This window comes from Zalophus californianus, chromosome X, assembly GCF_009762305.2.
Source record: "Zalophus californianus isolate mZalCal1 chromosome X, mZalCal1.pri.v2, whole genome shotgun sequence".
In the NCBI taxonomy this organism is placed as follows: Eukaryota; Metazoa; Chordata; class Mammalia; order Carnivora; family Otariidae; genus Zalophus; species Zalophus californianus.
The window spans coordinates 79,182,260-79,201,727 of NC_045612.1; the positions used below are offsets into that span (position 1 = coordinate 79,182,260).

General features: G+C 37.9%; 1 pseudogene; it reads right to left on the minus strand.

Moving 5' to 3' along the window:
* Positions 1-12,372: 12,372 nt before the first annotated feature.
* LOC118356582 lies at positions 12,373-13,180 on the minus strand (annotated as a pseudogene).
* Between the last annotated feature and the right edge of the window lie 6,288 nt (positions 13,181-19,468).

Sequence of the window (19,468 nt, forward strand, 5' to 3'; positions counted from 1 at the left end):
AGAAAGTGAAAATTAAAGCAGTTCAAAACCTTAGGGATTCGGCAAAGGTGGTCCTAAGAGGGAAGTACATAGCAATACAGGCCTTCCTCATGAAGCAAGAAAATTCTCAACTACACAACCTAACTTTGCACCTAAAGGAGCTGCAGAAAGAACAACAAATAAAGCCTAAATCCAGAAGGGGAAGAGAACTAATAAAAGATTAGAGCAGAAATCAATGATATACTACTACTACTACTACTTCTACTACTACTACTACTACTACTACTACTACTACTACTACTACTACTACAAAACAGTAGAACAGATCAATGAAACTAGGAACAGGTTCTCTGAAAGTATTAATGAGATTGAAAAACCCCTAACCAGACTTATCAAAAAGAAAAGAGAAAGGATCCCAATAAATAAAATCATGAATGAAAGGAGAGACCACAACCAACACCAAAGAATTAAAATGATATGCAAATATTATGAGCAATTATATGCTAGCAAATTAGGCAATCTGGAAGAAATGGATAAATTCCTAGAAACATATAAACAACCAAAACTGAAACAAGAAATAGAAAACCTGAACAGACCCATAACCACCAAGGAAACTGAATCATTAATCACAAGTCTCCCAGCAAACTAGAGTCTAGGGACGGATGGGTTCCCAGGGAAATTCTACCAAACGTGTATAGTAGAATTAATACCTCTAATTCCGAAACTGTTTCAAGAAATAGAAATGGAAGGAAAACGTCCAAACTCATTCCATGAGGCCAGCATTACCTTGATCCCAAAAGCAGAAGACAGAGAAATCAAGGAGTCGATCCCATTTACAATTGCCCCCAAAACCATAAGATACCTAGAAATAAACCTAACCAAGAGGTAAAGAATCTGTAACCTGAATGCTATAGAACACTTATGAAAGCGATTGAGAAAGACACAAAAAAATGGAAAAACATTCCATGCTTATATTTGGAATGTTTCAATATTTGGAAGAAAAAAAATATTGTTAAAATGTCTGTGCTACACAAAGTATCTACACATTCAATGCAAACCCTGTTAAAGTACCACCAGCAATTTTCACAGAGCTGGAACAAACAATTCTAAAATTTGTGTGGAGGGGCACCTGGGTGGCTCAGTCATTAAGCGTCTGCCTTCGGCTCAGGTCATGATCTCAGGGTCCTGGGATAGAGCCTGGCATTGGGCTCCCTGCTCCAGGGGAAGCCTGCTTCTCCCTCTCCCACTCCCCCTGCTTGTGTTCCCTCTCTCGCTGTGTCTCTCTCTGTCAAATAAGTACATAAAATCTTTTTTAAAAAATAAAAATAAATAAAATTTGTGTGGAACCAGAAAAGACACCGAATAACCAAAAGAATGTCAAAAAAGAAAAGGAAAGCTAGAGGGATGACGATTCCAGACTTCAAGCTGTATTACAAAGCCGTAATCGTCAAGAGAGTACGCTACTGGCACAAAAACAGACACATAGATCAATGGCACAGAATAGAGAACCCAGAAATGGACCCTTAACTCTATGGTCCACTAATCTTAGACAAAGCAGGAATGAATATCCAATGGAAAAAAGAAAGTCTCTTCAAGAAATGGTGTTGGGAAAATTGGACAGCCACATGCACAAGAATGAAACTGGATCACTTTCTCACACCACACACACACAGAAAAAGACTCAAAATGGATGAAAGACGTAAATGTGACAGGAATCCATCAGAATCCTAGAGGAAGATGCAGGCAATAACCTCTTTGACCTTGGCCACAGCAAGTTCTTGCTAGACACGTCTCCAAAGGCAAGGGACACAAAAACAAAAATGAACTTTTGGGACTTCATCAAGATTAAAAGCTTCTGCACAGCAAAGGAAACAGTCAACAAAACTAAGAGGCAACCCTCAGAATGGGAGAAGTATTTGCAAATGACATTACAGGTAAAGGGCTGGTATCCGAGATCTGTAAAGAACTTCTCAAACTCAACACTCAAAATACAAATAATCCAGTCAAAAATCGGGCAGAAAACATGAACAGACACTTCTCCAAAGAAGACATACAAATGGCTAGCAGACAAATGAAATAATGTTCAACATCATTAGCCATCAGGGAAATTCAAATCAAAACCACATTGAGATACCAACTTACACTAGTCAGAATGGCAAAATTTAGCAGGACACGAAAAGACAAATATTGGCAAGGGTGTGGAGAAAGGGGAACCCCCTTACACTTTTAGTGAGAATGCTATCTGGTACAGCCACTTCAGAAAACAGTATGGTGGTTGCTCGAAAAAGTTAAGAATAGAGCTACCCTATGACCCAGCAATGGCGCTACTGGGTATTTACCCCAAAGAGACAGATGTAATGAAAAGAAGGGTCACATGCACGCTAATGTTCATAGCAGCTGTGTCCACAATAGCCAAACTGTGGAAGGAGCTGAGATTCCCTTCAACGGATGAGTGGATAAAGAAGATGTTGTCCATATATACATTGGAATATTATTCAGCCATCAGAAAGGATGAATACCCACCATTTGCATTGACATGAATGGAAATGGAGGGTATTATGCTATGTGAAATAAATCAAGCAGAGAAAGACAACTATCATATGGTTTCACTCATATGTGGAATATAAGGAATAGCATGGAGGACATTAGGAGAAGGAAGGGAAAGCTGAAGGGTGGGAAATCAGAGGGGGAGACCAACAATGAGAGACTATGGACTCCTGGAAACAATCTGAGGGTTTCATTGGGAATGGGTGTGGTGGAGATTGGGGTAGCCAGGTGGTGGGTATTAAGGAGGGCACGTGTTGGGTGCCTGGGTGTCTCAGTTGGTTAGGCGACTGCCTTCGGCTCAGGTCATGATCATGGAGTCCCAGGATCAAGTCCCGCATCGGGCTCCCTGCTCAACAGGGAGTCTGCTTCTCCCTCTGACCCTCCTCCCTCTCATGCTCTCTCTGTCTATCTCATTCTCTCTCTCAAATACATAAATAAAATCTTAAAAAAAAAAGGAGGGCATGTGTTGTAATGAGCACTGGGTGTTATATGCAAATAATGAATCATTGAACACTACATCAAAAATGAATGATATACTGAATGGTGACTAACATAACATAATACAATTTTTTTAAAAGAGAGAGAAAGGAGAAAGGACCCAAAATGATAAAATCATGAATGAAAGTGGACATATCCTTATGAACACCAAGGAAATACAAACAATTTTAAGAACATATTATGAGCACCTATATGCCAAAATATTAGGCAATATAGAAGAAATGGATGCATTCCTAAAAACATAAAAACTACCAAAGGTGAAACAGGAAGAAATAGAAAACCTGAAGAGACCCATAACTAGCAAGGAAAATGAAGCAATAATCAAAAATATCCCAACAAACAATAGTCCAGGACCAGATGGCTTCCCAGGGGAATTCTAACAAACTTTTAAAGAAGAACTAATACCTATTGTTCTGAAGCTGTTTCAAAAAAAATAGAAATGGAAGGCAAACTACCAAACTCGTTCTATGAGGCCAGCATTACCTTGATCCCAAAACCAGAATACCCCACCAAAAATGAGAATTACACCCCAATATGCCTGATGAATATGACTAACAGATACAGGAAAAACTGTTCAATTTCACTCAGCATCAGGTAAGTATACATCAAAACCATAATGAGATACTACTTCACACCAGTCAGAATGGCTAAATCTAATAACTGAGGAAACAACAGACGTTGGCAAGGATGTAGATAAAGGGAAACCCTGTCACACTGTTGGTGGGAGTGGAAACAGGTGCAGCCACTTTGGTAAGCAGTATGGAGGTTCCTCAAAAAGTTAAAAATAGAACTACCCCATGACCCAGCAATTGCATTACTAGGTATTTATTAATAGGATACAAACATAGTGATTCAAAGAGGCACATGTACCCCAATATTTATAGCAGCAATGTCCACAGTAGCCAAAATATGGAATAAGCCCAGATGTCCTTTGGCAGAATGAATGGATAGAGAAGATGTGGAATATATATACAATGGAATATTACCCAGCCATCAAAAAGAATGAGGTCCTGCCATTTGCAACTATGGGGATGGCACTAGAGGGTATTATGATAAGCAAAATAAGTCAATCAGAGAACAACAAATATCTTATGATTTCACTCATATATGGAATTTATGAAACAATACAGATGAACGCATGGGAAGGGAAGTAAAAATAAAATAAGATGAAAACGGAGAGGGAGGCAAACCATAGGAGACTCTACTCTAGGAAAGAAAACGAGGTTGTTGGAGGGGAGGTGGGTAGAGGGATGGGATAACTGGGTGATGGGCATTAAGGAGGGCACTTGATGTAATAAGCATGGGTGTTATATGCAACTGATGAATCAGTAATTTCTACCCCTGAAACTGATAATAAACTATATGTTAATTAAATTGAATTTAAATAAAAACTAAAATAAATAAAAACAGAAATAATCAAATAAAAAAGAAAGAAATGGGTAGAAGACATGAATAGACACTTTTCCAAAGAAGACATCCAGATGGCTAACAGACATGTGAAGAAATATTCAATAATCACTCACATCAGGGAAATATGAATCAACACCACAGTGAGATCCCACCTCACACCTGTCACGATGACTAATATTAACAACACCAGGAACAACAGGTGTTTGTGTGAATGCGGAGAAATGGGAACCCTCTTGCACTGTTGGTGGGAATGAAAACTTGGATAGCCACTGTAGAAAACACTATGGAGGTTTCTCAAAAAGTTCACAATAGAACTACCCTAAAACCCAGTAATTGCACTACTAGGTATTTATCCAAAGGATACAAAAGTACGGTTTCAAACGGATACATGCTCCCCGATGTTTATAGCAGCATTATCAACAATAACCAAACAATAGAAAGAGCCTAAATGTCCATTGGCTGATGAGTGGATAAAGAAGGTGTGGTATACATATACAATGGAATTTTACTCAGCCATCAAAAAGGATGAAATTTTGCCATTTGCAACAATATGGATGGAACTAGAGTCTATTATGCTGAGTGAAATAAGTCAGTCAAACAAAGACAAATACCATATGATTTCACTCATATGTGGAATTTAAGAAACTAAATAGATGAACATATGGGAGGGAGAAAAAACAATGAAAAAAGAGAGACGGAAACAAAGTATAAGATGCTTACTTTTTTATTTTTAAAAGATTTTATTTATTTATTTATTTGTGTATGTATGTATGTATGTACTTATTTATCAGAGAGAGAGAGAGAGAGAGAGAGAGAGAGTGAGAGAGCACAAGCAGGGGGAGTGGCAGGCAGAGGAAGAAGCAGGCTCCCCGCTGAGCCAGGAGCCCAATGAGGGACTCAAATCCAGGACCCTGGCATCATGACCTGAGCCGAAGGCAGATGCTTAACCGACTGAGCCACCCAGACATCCCAAGACACTTTTAAAGATAGAGAACAAACAGGGTTGATGGAGGGAGTTGGTTGGGGGATAGGCTAAATGTGTGATCAGTATTAAGAAGGGCACTTATTATGATGAGCGCTCAGTGTTATATGTAATGACGAATCACCAAATTCTACTCCTGAAACCGATATTACTCTATACATTAACTAACTAGAATATAAGCAAAAATTTGAAAAATAAAATAAAATAAAAAGCTTCTACATAGTGAAAGAAATAGTCAATAAAATTAAAACCTACCGAATGGGAGAAATTATTTGCAATGACATAACTGATAAATGTTTAGTATCTAAAACACATAAAGAACCAGTAAAGCTCAACAGCTAAGAAACAAATAATCCAATTACAAAATGAGCACGTGACCTGAATAGCCATTTCTCCAAAGAAGATGGCCAGTGGACCCATGAAAAGATGCTTAATATAAGTCATCATCAGGGAAATGCAAATCAATATCACAAGATGTCACCTCACATCTCTCAGAATTGCTAAAATGAAAAACAAGTTTTGTCAAGGATGTGGAGAAAAAGGAATACTTGTGTACTATCGGTGGGAACGTAAACTGGTGCAGTCATTGTGAAAACTTGTATGGAGGTTCTTCAAAAATTTGAATATAGAACTACCATATTATCCACTAATTGCACTATTGGGTATTTACCCAAAGGATGCAAAAATATAGATTCAGAGTGGTACATGCACCCTGATGTTTATAGCAGTATTATCAATAATAGCTAAACTATGGAGAGAGCCCAGATGTCCATCAAGTAGTGAATATATATATATATATATATATACACACATATATAATATTACTCAGCCATCAAACACTGAAATCTTGCCATTTGTAATGAGTTGTATGGAACTAGAGTGTATTAGGCTAAGTGAAATAAGTCAGTCGGAGAAAGATAAATACCATATGATCTCACTCATATGTGGAGTTTAAGAAACAAAGCAGATGAAATATGGGAAGGGGGAAGGAGAGAGGGAAACAAAGCATAAGAGATTCTTAGTGATAGAGAACAAACTGAGGGTTGATGGAGGGAGGTGAGTGGGGGATGGGCTAGATGGGTGATAGCTATCAAAGAGGACACTTGTTGGGATGAGCACTGGGTGTTGTATGTAAGTGATGAATCACTGAATTCTATTCCTGAAACCAACACTGCACTGTATTTTAACTAACTAGAATTTAAATACAAAATTAGGGGGGAAAGGGTGCTAGGTACAAATGCTCTCGTGTGAGAATTACTTGAAGTCCTCAGTAAACTAATAACTTTTTTTAAAAAAAGATTTATTTTAGAGAGAGAGCACAAGCAGGGTGAGGGGCAGAGGAAGAGGGAGAGTACCTCAAGCAGACTCCCACTGAGTGTGGAGCCTGATGTGAGGCTAGATCCCATGACCCTGAAATCCTGACCTGAGCTGAAATCAAGAGTCAGAGGCTTAATTGATGAAGCCACCCAGGCACCCCATAAGCTAATAACTTTTTTCTAGAAGATTTTATTTATTTATTTGACAGAGAGAGACACAGCGAGAGATGGAACACAAGCAGGGGGAGTGGGAAAGGGAGAAGCAGGCTTCCCGCCAAGCAGGGAGCCTGATGTGGGGCTCGATCCCAGGACCCTGGGACCATGACCTGAGCCAAAGGCAGACACTTAACCGACTGAGCCACCCAGGCACCCCAAACTGATAACTTTTATCCTATTTAAACATTTAGTGTTACTGAAAAATAATTTACCAAATTATTTTTATAAACTCAGTATAATATTGATATCAGAAACTAAATATAATGACAAAAACAGAAAGCTATAGACCAATTTCATTCATGAGAATCAATGATTATTCTCAAAGTAAAATATTAGCAAATAGTATTCAGTGGACTTTCAAAATTACTACTCTCTGAACAAGTGAGATGTATTCTAGGAAAGCAAGGATAGTTAAAATTATTTTAATAACTATTAATTCAATAGTTATTGTTGAGTTACATAAGCCCAAAATGGCAGGTTGGTAACTTTAGCTCTTGCGCCAAAAAGAAACATTGAAAAACAAGCAGAAACTGAGAAACAAAGTTGTCAGAACTCTGGGGAATTGTTATACATTTGCACCAATGAAAAGAATTGAAAAGAGGTGTTCAATCAGAAACTTGTACATGACTATTCAGAGCAACACTGTTAACACCCAAATACCCAACAACCAAAGGTGGAAAAAATCCAAATGTCCACCACCTGATAAATTAATAAACAAAATGTGGCATATCAATACATTGGAAAATTATTAACATATGCAAAGTAATGAATAGTGACGCAAGCTACAATATAGGTAAACTCTGAAAATACTACAAGTGAAAGAAATCAGATACAGAGGCCACAGAATGTATGATTCCATGTATATGAAAAGTCCAAAATAGGAAAACCCACGGAGAGAGAAAGTAGATTAGCGGTTGCCAGGGGCTGTGGGAGAAGAAAAAGAGTGACTGCTCAATGGGTAAAATGTTCTCTTTTATGGTCACCAAAATGTTCTGGATCAAGACAGTTGAAATGGTTGCAGAACAAATTTAATGTACTAAGTGCCACTATATTGTACACTTTAAAATAATTAAAATGGTGAATTTTATGCTATGTATGTTTTTCCTCAATTAAAGAAAAAGATTACATGATACAAAATGTATAAAAAAATAAATGTTTCATGGCATCTTGCTTGCTGTAAATTGAAGAACAAATTAGAATAAAAAGCATTAGGATCAGGCAATCAGCTTCCTTGTGACAGGAATGTGATGTAACAAAGAGGCTGAAATATCTGACTCTAGTCTAAAATAAAAAAATGATACCCGTTGATACTGAAGAGGGACACAGACAAATATATCGGGAAAGCATATATATGTTCAAATTAGACAAAAAAGAGACTATGTTATAAATATTTTAAAAATATATGTTATGCAATCCAACCGATAGTGTAAAATTGTTTAAATGAGTGGAAGAGTTGGCATTATCATTTAGTTCCAAAGACAAGGCATAGAGCAGAAAGCAAAGGAAAAAAATGGATAAGATTGAAATTTTGAGTATAAATGTTGAACAAAATGGGGTTGTTTGTATATAATTCAGTATTTTAAAATTCATTTTATTTTCTTAAGCAAATAAACATATTACAAAGGAAAAGCTAAAATATAAGATTATTCCTTTGCTATGTTTATGTAAACATATTTTGAAATTAAAATATCAAAGGAACTTGATGGTTGCAAATCATTCATTAAAACGCCAGTCATAAAATGGTTTGGAAACAGCACGGGCCAAGAAAACTAAAGAAATTTCAATATGTTTGAAGGAGAAGAGTCTAGGAGGCTTCTGTGATCAGAAAAAAAAATGAAGAACAATTAATGCAGTGAGGTTAGAAAAACAAGCAAGAATAAATCAGATGGGTAAAATTTGAAGAACTCTTGATGGAGATAAGTGGATAAATATGATAGGGCCAAACACCAAGTAATTAATAGCCATAATAGAAAAAAATTAGTAAGTTAAGAATCATAGTTTAATTCACATGTATTTCCAACACATAAGATACTCATTTCATACTAAGGCAACGTTATACCTTGACGGAATTTATTGGTAAAAGAAAACATGCATCCCTTTATGAAATTGAAAGTGTAAAATTTTTAAAAACATTTTCAGTTATTCCTAGGAATTAATGGCTATAATGATGTAAGAATAGTCTTTAAACCAAGTTTTGGTAACTGATGCAACTGAGACTTAATATTATGAATGTGCTTGTTCTCTCTTATGCTTTTTTTTCTCCTAGTTAAGTTAGCATTTAGTACTTCACAGAAGTGTTAAACATAATATTTCGATTAATGCACTCTAGGCACAAACATACAGTTGATTCTTGACCAACACGGGAGTTAGCAGTGCTGAGCCCCCACACAGTCAAAAACTGTTTATGTATAACTTTTGACTCCCCAAAAACTCAACTAATAGTCTACTGTTGACTGGGAAACCTTACCAATGACAAAAATAATCGATTAACAAATATTTTGTATGTTATATGTATTATATAGAGTATTCTTACACTAAAGCTAGAGAAAAGCAAATATTATTAAGAAAAACATAAAAGAAAATACATTTACAACACTGCACTGCATTTATCAAAAGAAATCCACATATAAGTGGGCCTGCACAGTTCAAACTTCTATTGTTTAAGGGTCAACTGTAATATTCAAAATATCTAGGTACAATTTTAACTGACAGGAAACAAAATAAGTATCTTATCTCAGTACAGTAAAAAGTACAGAAGGATAAGAACACGCCACCCTTTCAAAGTTAATGATTTTAAGATTTCTGTATTATTTTTTCAAATTACATAGGGCTACCTAAGCCAGATTAGTAGCACCAGCCAAAAAAATTAATTTTCCAAAAAAAAAAAAAAGAAACAAAAAACAAAAACAAAAACCAGCCTATGCACACTTCTTTAGGTGCAGACTACATACTATTTTTTGTTAAATTTTTCTCAGTGTAAATGTATTTGATATCATCATAGACAATAGACAAAATGAAAAAGCATTAAAAAATAAAAATGAAAATTATATATATTTTATATATTTATAAAAATGTAATTTTCCAGTCAATAACATTTTGTTATACATCTTACCACATCTAAATATTTTTTTAAAAGATTTTATTTATTTTTTTGACAGAGAGAGAGAGACAGTGAGAGAGGGAACATAAGCAGGGGGAGTGGGAGAGGGAGAAGCAGGCTACCCACGGAGCAGGGAGCCCAATGTGGGGTTTGATCCCAGGACCCTGGGATCATGACCTGAGCCGAAGGCAGATGCTTAACAACTGAGCCACCCAGGTGCCCCCACATCTAAATATTCTTATCCTTAATCTTATATGAATTTATCTTGGGATATTTTGGTACAGGCCTACCTCAAAGATAAAGTGGGGTCCATTCCAAGCCACCACAATTTAAAGCCAATATCACAATAAAGACAAATGCATTTTTTTGGTTTTATTTCCAAGTGAATATAAAAGTTATGTTTACACCATACTGTGGTCTATTAGGTTTGCAATAACATTATGTGTATAAAAAACATATGTACCCTAATTAAAAATATTTTATGGCTAAAGAATTTCATTCATCACCTGAGCTTTCAGAAAGTCCATATTATTTTGCTGGTAGAGGAGGGTCTTGTCTTGATGCTGATGATTGCTGACGGGTCATGGTGGGGTGGTTGCTGAAGGTTGGATGGTTGTGGAAATTTCTCAAAATAAGACAGCAATGAGGTTTGCCCCATTGATTGACTCTTCCTTTCATGAATGATTCCTCTGTAGCTTGTGATGCTGTTTGACAGCATTATACCCACAGTAAAACTTGGAGTCAGTCCTCTCAAACCTTGCTGCTGCTTATCAATTAAGTTTATGTAATATTCTAAATCCTTTTTGTTGTCATTTCAACAATCTTCACAACATCTTCACCAGGTATATATTTTATCTCAGGAAACCACTTTCTTTGCTCATTCATAAGAAGAAATACCTCAACTCTTAAAGTATTATCATGAGATTGCAGCAATTCAGCCACATCTTCAGGCTCCACTTTTAATTTTGTTCTCTTGATATTTCCAAAACATCTGCAGTTACTTCCTCCACTGAAGTCTTGAACCCCTCAAAGTCACCCATGAGGGTTGGAATCAACTTCTTCCAAACTCTTGTTAATGTTGATATTTTGACCTCTTCCCATGAATTACAAATGTTTTTAATGTCAGGTACAATGGTGAATCCTTTCCAGAAGGTTTTCAATTTACTTTGCCCACATCCACCAGAGGAATCAGTACCTATGACAGCTATAGCCTTACACAATGTAGTTATTAAATAATAAAAGGCGAGAATAACAATATATGGGCTAGAAAATGGATGTTGTGTTAGCAAGCATGAAAACACTAATCTTGTACTTCTCCATCAGAGCTCTTGGGTGACCAGTTGCCATGTGAATGAGCAGTGATAGTATTTTGAAGGGATGTTTTTTTTTCTTTTTCTGAGCAGTGGATCTCAACTGTGGATTAAGATATTCAGTAAACCAAGTTTAGATCTGAATAGATCTGCTGTCATTCAGGCATTTTTGTTCCATTATATAGCACAGACAGAGTAGATTTAGCATAATTCCTTTTTTTAATTAACATATACTGCATTATTAGTTTCAGAGGTAGACTTTAGTGATTCATCAGTTGCACACAACACTGAGGGCTCACTACTTCAAGTGCCCTCCTTAATGCCCATCACCCAGTTAACACATCCACCCACCCACCTGCCCTCCAGCAACCCTCAGTTTGTCTCTGATAGTTAAGAATCTCTTATGATTTGTCTTCCTCTCTGTTTGCATCTTATTTTATTTTTCCTTCCCTTCCCCTATGTTCATCTGTTTTGTTTCTTAAATTCCATATGAGTGAAATCATTCCGTATTTGTCTTTCTCTGATTAACTTATTCTGCCCAGCAAAATAGCCTCTAGTCCCATCCATATCATTGCAAATGACAAGATTTCATTTTTTTTTACTCTTAAGGCATTTATTTATTAAAACGTTCTCTGCCAAGATTTCACATTAGCTTAAAATTCAAATCAGTCTTTACATTTCTCTACTGAGGTCTCCACCTCAGTGTATCACATAAAAACACCTTCTCCAGCAATCAGTGTTACCAGTGCCACATGGTGAGCCCCATGGTCAGCCTCTTTGTTCCCTAGGTGATCCAACTAGATGTTAATACTGCTCTGCTACAGGGTAAAAGCTCCTAAGTCAAACTCATTGGAAAAGGGGTGAAACTTCTGCAAAGTGCACTTTAATAAGAGGTACTGTTTGCTCATGAAAAGAAACCAGTGAGCCCTCCAAGAATAATAAAAGGGAGTATTTTACAGTTAAGCACATGATTTGGAGTGAAGAATTCGGATGTTGCTCTGCTGGTCCAGGTTGTTAATACTCTTCTTGCCCCTCCTGTGGGCCCCCCTTCATCAGGTATCACAAAGCCTTCATCTGTGGCATACAGAATGTCCACGATCCTCTGCAATACCGGGTTGTTTTCCCTCTCGTTCTCCTGGCAAACCAATTCAATGTTCCTTAGCTTTCCAAAGTAGAAATCTCTTTCTGTCTCCAAGTCTTCGACGATAAGTTTCAATACGTTGACCTGTTGCATCAATTCAGCTGCTTCGTCATCCCCGTTGCCCACACCAGGATTCTTTCGCACCACACCCGGGCCAGTCTAAGGGGTTGGAGTAGTTCTGTGTGTTGCAATGGGCCTCTGTGGAGCTGCACTGCTAGAGCTGAGAGGTTTCTTCAGTTTGTTCAGAGCTGGAGCAACAAGGGAGGGAGCCACTGCAGTTTCTTGACCTTGTCTGGCAGCTATGGGGTCATAGTCTTTTCCATCATAGTTTGCATCAAAAAACTTCCTGAACCACTGAACAAATTCAAAATTGTCCTGAAACTTTCCTTTGACTAATTTGTCCACAGGAATTATTTTGTCAACACCCATTCTCTTAAAACCTGCTTGTAGTATTTTGAAGTTCTGGCTGTATTCATGTTCTAGCTTAGCCTGGAATTTCACTTTCTTCAAGGCAGTGGAGCCAGGGAACAACATGTCCATAAACTGACAATAGGCAGCCCCTGAGCACAACTGTTCGATCTTCGTCAGATTCAGCTGCAGAGACTCATTGATCCAGGCCAGCGTGTCATGTCGACTTAGGTTATCACTGGTGACTGATGTTGAATATACGTTCACTGCCATCGGTTCTTGGCGGGACCGCATCCACTGCCTGTGCCCGGCTTCGGTTCCGTCTTTGTCTTGTTCAAACCGCCCGGCCAAGATTTCATTCTTTTTGATGGCTGAGTAATATTCCATTGTAAATACATACCACCTCTTCTTTATTCATTCATTTGTCCATGGATATCTGGGCTCTTTTCATATTTTGGTTATTGTGAATATTACTGCTATAAATATTGGGGTGCATGTGCCCCTTTGAATCACTATCCTGGTATCCTTTAGATAAATACCTAGTAGTGTAATTGCTAGGTCATACAGTAGCTGTATTTTAAACTTTTTGAGGAACCTCCATACTGCTTTCCAGAGTGGCTGCTCCATTTTGCATTCCCACCAACAGTGTAAGAGGGTTCTCCTTTCTCTGCATCCTTGCCAACATCTGTTGTTTCCTCAGTTGTTAAATCTAGCCATTCTGACTGGTGTGAGGTGATATCTCATTGTGGTTTTGATTTGGATTTTCCTGATGCTGGTGATCTTGAGCATTTTTTTTCATGTATCTGTTGGCCATTTGTACACCTTTGGAGAAATGTCTACTCATGTGTTCTGCCCATTTTTTAACTGAGTTTTGTTTGTTTGTTTTATATGCATTGTGTTTGATAAGTTCTCTCTCTTTTTTATTATTATGTTCAGTTAGCCAACGTATAGTACAACATTGATTTTTGATGGAGTTTTCAATGATTCATTAGTTGCATATAACACCCAGGGCTCATCACAGCACATGCCCTCCTTAATACCCATCACCCGGTTACCCCATCCCCCCACCCCCTCCCTTCTGTAACCCTCAGTTTGTTTCCCAGGGTCCAGAGTCTCTCATGGTTTGTCTCCCTCTCTGATTTCTTTCCATTCAGTTTTCCCTACCTTGCCCTATGATCCTCCACGCTGTTGCTTATGGTCCACGTGTGAGTGAAAACTTATAATAATTTTGTTTCTCTGATTGACTTATTTCACTTAGCATAATCCCCTCAAGTTCCATCCATGTTGATGCAAATGGTGGGTATTCATCCTTTCTGATGGCTGAGTAATATTCCATTGTATATGTGAGCCACATCTTTATCCATTCATCTGTTGAAGGGAACCTCGGCTCCCTCCACAGTTAGGTTATTGTGGACTTTACTGCTATGAACACTGGGGTGCATGTGCCCCTTCTTTTGCCTATATCTGTATCTTTGGGGTAAATACCTAGTCATGCAATTGCTGGGTCATAGGGTAGCTCTATTTTTAACGTCTTGAGGAAACTCCATACTGTTTTCCAGAGTGGCTGTACCAGCTTGCATTCCCACCAACAGTGTAAGAGCTTTCTCCTTTCTCTATATTCTCGCCAACATTTGTCGTTTCCTGCCTTGTTAATATTTGCCATATTAACTGGTGTAAGGTTTTGCTGTTTTGATTTGAATTTTCCTGATAGCTAGTGATGTTGAACATTTTTTCATGTGTCTGTTAGCCATTTGTCTGTCTTCTTTGGAGAAGGGTCTGTTCATGTCTTCTGCCCATATCTTGACTGGATTAATTGTTTTCTGGGAGTTGAATTTGGGAAGTTCTTTATAGATCTTGGATACAGGCCCTTTATCTGAAATATCATTTGCAAATATCTTCTCCTATTCCATGGGTTGCCTTTTATTTTTGTTGACTGCTTCCTTTGCTGTGCAGAAGCTTTCTATTTTAATGAAGTCCCAAATGTTCACTGTTGCTTTAGTTTCCCTTGCCTTTAGAGACCTGTCTTGAAAGAAGTGGCTGTAGCCAATGTCGAAGAGGTTACTGCCTATGTTCTTCTCTGGGATTTTGATGGATTCCTGTCTCACATTGAGATCTTTCATCCATTTGGAGTTTATCTTTGTGTATAGTGTAAGAGAGTGTTCCAGCTTCATTCTTCTGCATGTGGCTGTCCTATTTTTCCCGGACCATTTATTGAAGAGACTCTCTTTTTTTCCATTGGATATTCTTTCCTGATTTGTCAAAGATTAGTGGACCAAAGAGTTGAAGGGACATTTCTGGTCTCTCGATTCTGTTCCATTGATCTATCTGTTTGTTTTTGTGCCAGTACGGCTGCCCTGATGATCACAGTTTTGTAATATACCTTTAAGTCAGGCATCGTGATCACCCCAGGTTTGGTTTTCTTTTTCAACATTCCCTTGGCTGTTCAGGGTCTTTTTTGGTTCCATACAAATTTTAGGATTGTTTGTTCCAGCTTTGTGAAAAATGACAATGTTATTTTGATAAGGATTGCATTGAAAGTGTAGATTGCTCTGGGCAGCCTAGATATTTTAGCAATATTTATTTTTTCCATCCATTCGCATGGAATGTTTTTCCATCTCTTTGTGTCCACCTCAATTTCTTTCATTAGGTTTCTATAGTTTCTGGAGTATAGATCCTATACCTCTTTGGTTAGGTTTATGCCTAGGTATCTTCTGCTTTTTGGTGCTATTGTAAATGGAATCCATTCCTTAATTTCTCTTTCTTCAGTCATATGGCTAGTGTATAGAAGTGCACGTGATTACTGTGCACTGATTTTGTGTCCTTCCACATTGATGAATTACTGTATGAGTTCTAGCAATTTGAGGGTGGAGTATTTTGGGTTTTCCACATAAAGTATCATGCCATCTGGGAAGCGAGGTAGTTTGACTTCTTTGTTGCCAATTTGAATGCCTTTCCTTTTTTGTTGCTGTCTGATTGCTGAGGCTAGGTCTTCTAGTACTATGTTGAACAACCGTGGTCATGTTCCTGACCTTAAGGGAAAAGCTCTCAGTTTTTCCCCAGTGAGAATGATATTCACTGTGGGCCTTTCATTGATGGCTTTTATGCTATTGAGATATGTTCCCTCTATCCCTATACTTTGAAGAGTTTTAATCAGGAAAGGATGTTGTATTTTGTCAAATGCTTTCTCTGGAGCAATTGAGAGGATCATATGGTTCTTGTCTCTTCTTTTGTTAATGTGATCTATCACGTTGATTGATTTGTAAATGTTGAATAACCCTTGCATCCCAGGAATAAACTGTACTTGGTCCTGGTGCATAATCCTTTGAATGTACTGTTGGATCCTACTAGCTAGGATCTTGTTGAGTATTTTGGCAGCCATGTTCATCAGGGATATTGGTCTGTAATTCTCCTTATTGATGGGGTCTTTGATTTTGGGATCAAGGTAACACTGGCATCATAGAAGGCATTTGGAAGTTTTCCTTCCATTTCTATGTTTTGGAACAGCTTCAGTAGAATAGATATGATTTCTTCCTTAAATGTTTGGTAGAATTCCCCTGGGAAGCCATCTGGCTCTGGACTCTAGTTTTTTGGGGATGTTTTTGATTACTATTTCAATTTCCTTGCTGGTTATCAGTCCCTCCAGATTGTCTATTTCTTCCTCTTTCAGTCTTGGTAGTTTATAAGTTTCCAAGAATGCGTCCATTTCTTCCAGTTTGCCTACTTTGTTGGCTTGTAACTGCTGGTAGCAAGCTCTAATAATTGTCTCTATTTCCTTGGTATTAGTCATGATTTCTCCCCCTTTCACTCATGATTTTATTAATTTGCGTCCTTTCTCTCTCTCTCCCTCTCTTTTTTTTTTTGTTTTTTTTTTTTTGAATAATTCTGGTGAGATCGTATAAATCTTTTGCCTTATTAATTCTTTAAAAGAAACAGCTTCTAGTTTCATTGATCTCTTCTATTGTTCTTCTAGTTTCTATTTCATTGATTTTGATTCTAATCTTTATCATTTCTATTCTCCTGCTTGGTTTCGGCTTTATTTGATGTTCTTTTTCCAGATCCTTTAGGTGAAAGTTTAGGTTTGTGCTTTTGGGATTTTTCCAATTTTTTGAGATAGGCTTGGACGGCTATGTACTTCCATTTAAGGACCGCCTTTGCAGCATTCCATAGGTTTTCAACCGATGTGTTTTCATTTTCATTGGTTTGCATGAATTGTTTACGTTCATCTTTAGTTTCCTGGTTGACCCATTCATTCTTTAGCAGGATGCTCTTTAGCTTCCAAGTGTTTGAATTCCTTCCATTTTTTCCCCTTGTGGTTGAGGTCCAGTTTCAAAGCATTGTGATCTGAAAATATGCAGGGAATAATCTCTGTTTTTTGCTATTGGTTGAGACCTGATTTGTGACCCAGTATGTGATGTATTCCAGGGAAAGTTCTGTGTGCACTGGAGAAGAAAGAGTATTCTTTTGTTTTAGGATGGATTGTTCTGTATATATCTATGAAGTCCATCTGGTTCAATGTGTCCTTCAAAGCTCTTGTTTCTTTGTTGATCTTCTGCTTAGATTATCTTTCCATTGCTGTGAGTTGAGTGTTGAAGTCTCCTACTGCTAATGTATTATGATCAGTAGGTTTTTTTATTTTGGTTATTAGTTGGTTTATGTAATTGGCTCCTCCCATGTTGGGGGCATAGATATATACAGTTGTTAGGTTTTCTTGTTGGATAAACTCTTTAAGTACGATATTATGGCCCTCTACATCTTGTACTACAGTCTTTGCTTTAAGATCTAAATTGTCTGATATGAGAATTGCTACCCCAGCTTTCTTTTGAGGTCTGTTGGTGGGGTAAATGGCTCTCCATCCCCTCACTTCAGTCTGGAGGTGTCTTTACGTTCAAAATGAGTCTCTTGTAGACAACATATGGATGTGCAAGCTTCACTATTATATGTCAGGGTGTTGATCTATGTTTACTGATTTTGGAAGGTATCCTCTGCCTCTTGGACATGAATGCTTGTTTCCTTCCCAGATTAGGGACGTTCTCAGCTATGATTTGCTCACATATACCTTCTAGTCCTCTGTCTCTCCAGCCCCTCAGGGATCCCAATAATTCTAACATTGGAACAAATCATGGCATCATTAATCTCTCTAAGTCTCTTTTTGTGGGCTACTAGCTGCCTCTCTCTGTTTTCCTCAACTTCCTTCCTTTCTATCAGCTTATCTTCTAGATCACTGATTTGCTCTTCTGTCTCATTTACCCTGGCTTTTAGACTATTCAGTTTAGACTGCATCTCATTCATAGCAGTTTTAATTTTGCCCTGATTAGATCTCTTTTTTGCCCTCAGAGATACTATATCGTCACTAATGCTTTTTTCAAACCTAGCTATTGACTTCATGATGGCTATCCCGAAGTCTACGTTTGCTTATATCCATATCTATTAGTTCTCTGGCAGAAGACATTGTCTCAGGTTCTTTTCTATGTTGCAAGTTCCTCCTCCTAGTCATTCTGTCGAGGGATGTTTGAGCGAGTGTACAGAGTCCAAAATATCAACCATGACCCAAGCTAAATACACGCTAGAAAAAATCCGAAGTAGTTGGAAACTCCCACAGATACACTAAGTCAAGATGATCCAAAACAATAAAAAAATAGTGGGTGGAAGGGAGATTATAATCTCTCATGGTGGACAAAGTAGGGTGATCTTCCTGTTCCTGCTTGATTTTTGGTCTTTGTGTTAGAAAACACTATATCTCAAAATTGAAAGAAATCAGAAATATATATATATATATATCTCAAGATAAAATGGAATAGAGTGAAAAAATGGACTAGTATTCGGCCTAAATCTATAAAAGCCAGATGTGAAAAAAAATAAAAGTGAGGGGCGCCTGGGTGGCTCAGTCGGTTAAGTGGCTGCCTTTGGTTCAGGTCATGATCCTGGGGTCCTGGGATTGAGCCCTGCATTGGGTTCCCTTCTCAGTGGGAAACCTGCTTCTCCCTCTCCCTCTGTCTCCCAACTTGTGCTCTCCCTCTCTCCCAGCTTGTGCTCTCCCTCTTTCTCTGTCAAATAAATAAAATCTTAAAAGAAATAAAGATAAAATAAAAGTGAAAAAGCAACTTAATAACATAAGTTGGGAAATAAGAATCTATTTGAAATGGGAACAGGATAACAAATAAAAATTAAAAAAAGAGAGAGAGAAAGAAAAGGAACAAAGAAGAAATGTAAAATTTTAGCCTGAATTATAAATGAGTCATGAGAGAACACCTCGAGCTCCCTAAATTATTTTCCCCTGGTGCTGAAGTTTTAGAGTCCTGTGGGAAATAAACATATCATTCACCTGTTCTTGCAGTCTGTCTTCTGGGAGAGGGGCCTGCTGCTCAGCTTTCCAGGTGTCTTTGACCTGGTGGAGGTGCCCCACCCCTGTATTGTTCCCTGGCGGGTTTCCCCTTCTCTTTAGTGGGTCAGAGCAAACCTGGCCCTGCGGGAATCTCTGCCTCAGAGTCGCAAGGTCGAGGTCCCTTTTCTTCAATAAATCCTCCGGGTCAAACCATCCCCACTTCTGTGTGTACCAAACTC